This window comes from Myotis daubentonii, chromosome 8 (assembly GCF_963259705.1).
Source record: "Myotis daubentonii chromosome 8, mMyoDau2.1, whole genome shotgun sequence".
In the NCBI taxonomy this organism is placed as follows: domain Eukaryota; kingdom Metazoa; phylum Chordata; class Mammalia; order Chiroptera; family Vespertilionidae; genus Myotis; species Myotis daubentonii.
The window spans coordinates 74,181,704-74,188,753 of record NC_081847.1 but is presented as its reverse complement, the minus strand read 5'-3'; the positions used below and the strand labels follow the sequence as shown (position 1 = coordinate 74,188,753).

At 43.2% G+C, this 7,050-nt stretch overlaps 1 pseudogene; it reads right to left on the bottom strand.

Annotated features, from left to right (window-relative positions):
* Positions 1-617: 617 nt before the first annotated feature.
* On the bottom strand, positions 618-739 carry LOC132240418 (U2 spliceosomal RNA; annotated as a pseudogene).
* Between the last annotated feature and the right edge of the window lie 6,311 nt (positions 740-7,050).

Genomic DNA, 7,050 nt, shown 5'->3' with positions numbered 1-7,050 from the left:
CAAGGGTTTCACCAGCCTATTAGAGAGATGAAAAGGAAGATAATTAAATCTAGGGTGAGATTTGGGGAGAAGGAAGCACCTTATGATGAAAAGAAGACTGCAGATAAATTAATACATAGGTTGCCCCTACCCCACATCTCTGGGTCACATGTTGTAGACCAAAGAAGGCATAGGTATAAACCCAGCTGTGTGACGGTGGCCAGGTCACTTACCCTCTCTGATTCTCAGTTTCTATCTCTATAGAATAAGAACAATATCAATATGTACTTAACATTTATTAATAACAATAATATTTACATTGAAAGACTATCATGAGGAAAATGTGCAAAATATGTGACAGAGTAGCTGACCTGTCATGCTCCACAAATGTCAATCACCTTCTCCGTCTTTTCCTGTCTATGGAAGGTGGAACTGTGTCTACGTGCCTTGCTCCACACACTTGCTCCTCGCTCTGTGTCTGTCTTTTTGAGCCTTCCTTTAGTCTTCATCTGCCAGGGACCAACCTGACTCTGCTGACAGCCCTCTTGCTCACCTGATTATTCAGACATACATCTGTCACAATGGTCCTCACATCACCTGTGCGACCATTCTGACTCTCCTACTTGATTGCAAGCTCCCTGAGGTCGGGACTACTTTTTATTGATTAAATAACTATTTGTTGAGAGATCTTAATATTTGCTTTTTAAACTGATAAGAACAGATACTACACATGATCTTAGCCAAAAGGCCGAGAAGCGATAATATTTGCTTTTTAAATCAAGAGGCTATTATATGCCAAGCACCGTGCCCAGGAATAGGAGAGAGCAGATAATGAGACAGGCAGGGAACCAGCCCTCTTAGGGAGGGAGAATGGGGAGAATGTAAAATATATTTCAATTCAAAGTGGCTGGGAGACAGGAACTAGAACCAAAATACAAGTAAACAAGAAGATAATTAATGTCTGTAACATGCCTTCCAGCTTGAGAGGAAAGAAACTGAAGGAAGTAGCTTTCTGTGGGCAAAGCTTTCAAAGGAGGATGTCACAAAAGACACAAAGGTTGACATCTGATGAGCTCCCATTACAACATAAAGAGTGAAGTACCTTTGCCAAGTTCCAAGAGGAGAGAATTTCCTCAGGCAGAGGGAATAGAACATGTAAGGGTCCTGAGGCAGGGGTGAACTTGGTGCTGAAATACAGTTACAGGATCTGGAGTGGAGCTGTGTATGGTAAACAGGAGGTGTGGGCAGGGTTAAGCAGCATGCGACTCAGTAGGACAAAGTGAGGTATTTAGATGAGAGGTCAACAAACTATGGCCCTGCCCAAGACTGGCCTGCTGTCTATTATTATAAACAAAATGTTATTAGAACACAGTAACACCCACCTATATACATACTGTCTGTGTCTGCTTTCAAGCTACACAATCAGAGTTGAGCAGTTGTGACAGATGCCTCATGTCCCACAAAGCCTAAAATATACACTCTCTGGCCCTTTACAGGAAAAGTTCACCAATCCCTGGTTTAGATTATGCAAAAAGAAGCCCATTTGAAGGTTTTGTAGCTGAGGAGGGATGGGATCTGACGAGACACTCAGAACAGTGCCTGACTCAGACTAGATTCTCAAGTGTGCTTGTTGAATGAGTGAGTGGATACTTAGATGAATAACATTTCATTATCCACAACTATATAATATTATCCCCTCTGGGAGCACAAATAATCGGGAGTTTTGGGGACTGAGTGGGAGCTGCCCATCCATCCAGGCTGACTCCGTTTTTCACAGCACTAACAGCTGACGGATACTGAGAAAATTGAATGTTTTATGCAGCTTCAGATTGGAAATAGCAGTGTGGTTTTCACCACAGGGAACCCTCTTAATGTAAATCCAACCCAATTACACACACACAGGCAGGCGCCAAATTTGCAGCTAGACTGAGTTTTGCCCAGCAGCAAATGAGGCACAGCTCAGTGAGGGGGTGGAGGCCTGTTGGGGAGGGTGAGGAGCTGTGGAAGGCACCTCCACCCTGGGGGTTGCTGCCTATGACTCATATATGAAGGGTGCTGGGTGGCTCACAGCACCCAGGATAAAAGTAGCTTATGCAAATGCCTGGCAGGCCACATTCTGCAATTGCAAAATCATAAATAGGGGAAATTGTTCCAAAACCATAACTAACTTTTGGCCCCTGAAGGCCATTCCTCTGGCCAGTTACAGATGACCAAAGTTTTAGAGAAGGTTAGAGACTGGGACTTTTCCCCTAAATCAATGGTAATGAGCTTTGCAAGATATGTGCAAGATTAGGTGAGTGATGATGTGTATTCTCATGCCGAGTAGACGGGACACAAGTATTGGGCAAATTAAACATCTGGGTTATGGCCAGGGTCCCATGTCATTACCAGCCTTGTAGCTGCCCTGGTGGGAAGAGCTGGAGGGTCCTCCATTCAACAACCCCCTCCCGAAATATAGACATGGAGGCCCTTGCTGGGGTATTCAGGGATCCCCTATGTTCTTAGGAGCTTGTATTAGTTTGCTCGAGCTGCCACAACAAATTACCACATACCGAGTGCCTTTAAACAACCTAAATTTATTTTACCACAGGTCTAGAGCCTCAAATTCTAAAATCGAAGTGCAAGAGAGGCCACAATTTCTCTCAAAACTCTAAGGGAGGATCTTTCCCCCGGTCCTGGTGGTGGCCAGCAATTCCTGCTGTTCTTAGTTTGTAGCTGCATCACTCCAATCTCTACCTTTATCGTCACATGGCCTTCTCCCTCTAGGTCTCTGTCCAAAAGTCTCCCTTCTCACAAGGATACCATTTACTGAATTAGGGTCTGCCGTAATTCAGTATGACCTCATCCGAACTTGATTACATCTGCAAAGACCCTATTTCCTGGTAAAGTCAAATTCATATGTTCTAGTGATTAGGATTTGAACCTGTGTTTTTTGGAGACACAATTCTACCCATGATAGAGCGGTAGGTTGTAAGCCGAGGTCCTGTGGAGGGATCCTATGCAAGGAAGAATCCAGGGCATGGAATAGGCATTATTCTCACTGGTAGAAAGGGCACTGGAGAAGGCAGGCATGTTCCCACTTGTGTGAAGGCCCTGGGAGTGGGTAATGAAAAGTGTCAGACAGACAAGACCAGAGCTCAGAAGGCTGGCTCCCCAAGCCAACACAGGTGAGGAGACCCAAATCACCCCTTTCCCACAGGCCCTTTTCTCAGCCCTCTCTCTCACCACCTCTTCAGACAGACACCTCACTCTCTACCTCTTGCCAACTCTGTCTGGGTCTCTGGCATTCAGACACTGCCCTCTACTCTGCCATCCTCCCCAGCCTATCAGAATGCACCCACATCAAAGGCCAATTCTCTTCTTTTCCTTCTGTAGCTTCTGGTGGCCCATGGAAGAGCCAGGTGACGCTCAAAACAACAGCTCAAACTGGCTCCCCATCATCAAATGTAGGAAGGGCTCCAGCATTCTTTTTAAGTCATTACAATAAAAATAATAATACACACTGATTGATCCACCTTTCTGGAGTGAAGATATTTTTCTTCCATTGTAAAAAAAGCATCTTTCTGTCCAAGAAATGCCTGATTGACAATTTCTCATGCAGCAAAGGAAATAGATTGAGAGTCATAGCAATGAAGGTTGGGAATGTCTTGGCTCCTGCAAACATTTGGCAACCATTGTGGTGGGCATCTACCCTCTGAAATGTTGTACAGACAGGTAGCTCCCTGAAAGGCCTGTGACCTAATTTTAATGGAAACTTCCACTCAAATCTAAGGAATCAGAAAAAAATAAGGGAGCCATCAGCATCAACATATCTCAAACCATAATGTGCCCCCTCCAGTCACCTGTGGATCTTATTAATATGCAATTTCTGACTGAGAAGGTCAGCTGAGGCCTGAAAGTCTGCATTTCTAACCAGGTGCTACATGATGATGATGCTGGTTTCCCGACCATACTTTGAGTATCGAGAGTCTACATGAGCCTCTTGAAAGAGATGATCCTTTCTATAATTGCTCACCCTGAAGCATGCAGGTTCAGCCATGAGTAGGCCAACTGTCATGTCACTCCCTCTTAATCAATAGGAGAAATCACCAATAAAAAAAAAGTCAAAAGCCATCTCGGGCCCCCTGAGATTCTATAAAACTACCCTCACCTTGAATGACAAATAATAGTTTGTAAACATGTTTTTGTTTTCCTTAACTGGCACCCATGTCAACCAAGTTTCTGCTACTACATATATCTTTATTAAACCCTATGTTTCTAGGAGAAATAAAGATTTTGTAATTTCGCAATGAGCCTGATTACTGCAGAAAGTGGGAGAAAGGTTTCATATTGACACTTATGTACATGCAATTGCTCTTAACCTTCACTAAAACTTGACAGGAAATATGAAGAAACTGAGGCTCAGGGAAGCTAAATCCTAAATTGGCTCTATGTGCAAAAATTATTTCACTGGAACACACTGGCCTCGGTGGTCTCTGTTGATTAGTTCCTCATTGACTTTTCCTCATTGATGCACAGGCCTGATTTCTCCTTGTGGGAACCCAATGTAGAGTCAGACAGAAGCAAGTTCACATACCCCCTCTCCCCAAATCTCAGCTTGCTCACATTATATTAAAACTGGGGATATTCAACTGGAGAGCATTATGCTAAGTGAAATAAGCCAGTCAATGAAGGAAAAATACCACATGATCTCACTCATTCATGGATAATAGAGACCATTATAAACTTTTGAACAATAATAGATGCAGAGGCAGAGCTGCCTCAAACAGATTGTCAAACTGCAGCGGGAAGGCCGGGGAGGGTGGGGGTGCAGGAGGTAGGGGGGTAAGAGATCAACCAAAGGACTTGTATGCATGCATATAAGCATAACCAATGGATATAAGACACAGGGGGATAGGGGAGGCTAGGGGACTGTCTAGGGCGGGGGGAAAAAATGGACACATATGTAAATACCCTTTGTAATACTTTAAGCAATAAAAAAAAAAACTGGGGATATTCGCAAGATCCACTTCATAGAGCTGATGAAAGAATGAACCATATGAGAAACTGCATGGAGACCACACAGAGGGGGCATTTTAATGACACTCTTTTCCCTCTACCCCACCATGGAGTCAGAAGAAAGGAAAGAGCAGGAGCCACAGTCCCCAGTCCTGGGGTCCCAGAAATCCACCACCCAGTCATTTCCTGCATGTGCTAACTTCCTCCCAGGGCGCCCAGTTACAAGGCTCCGCAGTGAGCAGGGAGTGGCCAGGGCTGAAATGAAATCGTGACTAACTTTTGAATAAATCATGGGGATGCTGGGATTCGGATATCCACCCCCACCCCATAACTCCTTGACTTTTTCTGAGTGGGGGTGGAGGAGAACTATCCACAGAAGGAGGGACCCGAGTGTATCAGGGTATCTGAAAATGCTGATTTATTCTACTCCTGCACATGGCACCTTCAATAGTTAAAACCTCAGTTCCGGAACCTGGTTTGGAATCTTGGCCCTTACCTTCCAAGCATATGGCCCAGGCTACAGGACTTTTTGTGCCTCCATTTCCTCATTTGTAAACTTCATAAAGTTATTGTAAAGGGCACATAATATAACTCAATACTGCACTTACTAAAGGCCATGGCTCATATTAAGTATTTGATAAATGATACCAATCACCAATTTTTATATCACTGTCAGTTCTCCCTGCCAATATAGCTCATACCTTTCCCCCCATAGCTCCTGTATTTTTCACAGTCGAATTTAGAGACTCAAACACTACTCAACACTCTAGTTTCCTTTGCCCCCTCTTCTTTCTCTCAGTAAATACAGTCCGAGTCCCAAAGTTTTCTTTTGTATGTGTGTGTATTTTGTATTTGTTTTAATTTGGAAAAAGGCAAATACTATTTTTTTCAGTTTTATGAAGATATAATGGACATATAAAATTGCATAAGTATAAAGTTTACAACACAATGAGCTGGTAGATGTACACCCAGAGCTTTCAAGTGGAATAGCTACTGGAAATAAATTTCCTTGAGTTCTGGAACAGGTTAATCTTGCATGAAATAACAAGGAAGTCTAATTTTAAATGATAAATTTTACAGAAAGGTGGTATGTTCCAAAAACATGGTGTTGGTACAGATGCTAAAGTCTTACTTGGACTCAATAAAAATTTTTAAAAAGATGATTAACTGGATATGCTCAATATGGCTACAGAAATGGGAAAGTGGCTATAAAACAAACATGCTACTCATCTTGTTTTCCATCAGAATCAAAAGAGTTGATTCAAATCCTGACCTTATCCCTTCATGGATGGTGTGGCTTTGGACAAGTTATCTGACATTCCAGATCCAATCTCCTTGTATTTATGAACAGAGGTTGCTCTGAATATTCTATGAGAATAATGCATGCAATTTAGATTTAGATACAGAATAAGGACTATTGGCATCAAATCTCTCCTCTCCTTCCCCTTCCATTCATATTTTGCTGTCCCTCCCTCCCTTACTCTTTCATTTCCCCTTTATGCTTTCTTAACACTGGCTAGTCTTCCCATTCTTTTTCCCCTAGCTTACCCTGATGGCTCAACCCAATTTCCACTTGGACAGGATTATTTCAGCCCTTCCTTCCCCCAGAGAACATGTGTTGACCCCCAGTTCTGAACCTACAAGATCAGGAAATCTCATCACATTGCGGGCGGCATTCCCTAGGCAGCCTTGCACAAAATAAAGTCATGTTGCTAAAGCTTAACCCCTCAAGGTCTCTGCTAGCTATTCTGGAAAACAGATTAGCTATTCAATCACTATCACTGATTGAGAGGCTCCTCCAATGTGCTGGCCCCATCCTGGTCATTGAGGATACAGAAATGAAAGAAATCATCTTGTGCTGGATATGCACAGGACTCAGTTACCTAAGAGGGTGAGAGTGGGATTTCTAGGGAAGGTCATAGATGAACTGGTCTTAAAATTCATTTCAGCAGAGCAGGGATACTTCATGAAAGACATGAGAACTCCCAAACACAAAGCATACAATCCCAGAAGTGTGTGCCTTCTAGTACACCAGTCCCTCTTGGAGTGTCTTTTTCCTCCTCAGAAGACCAT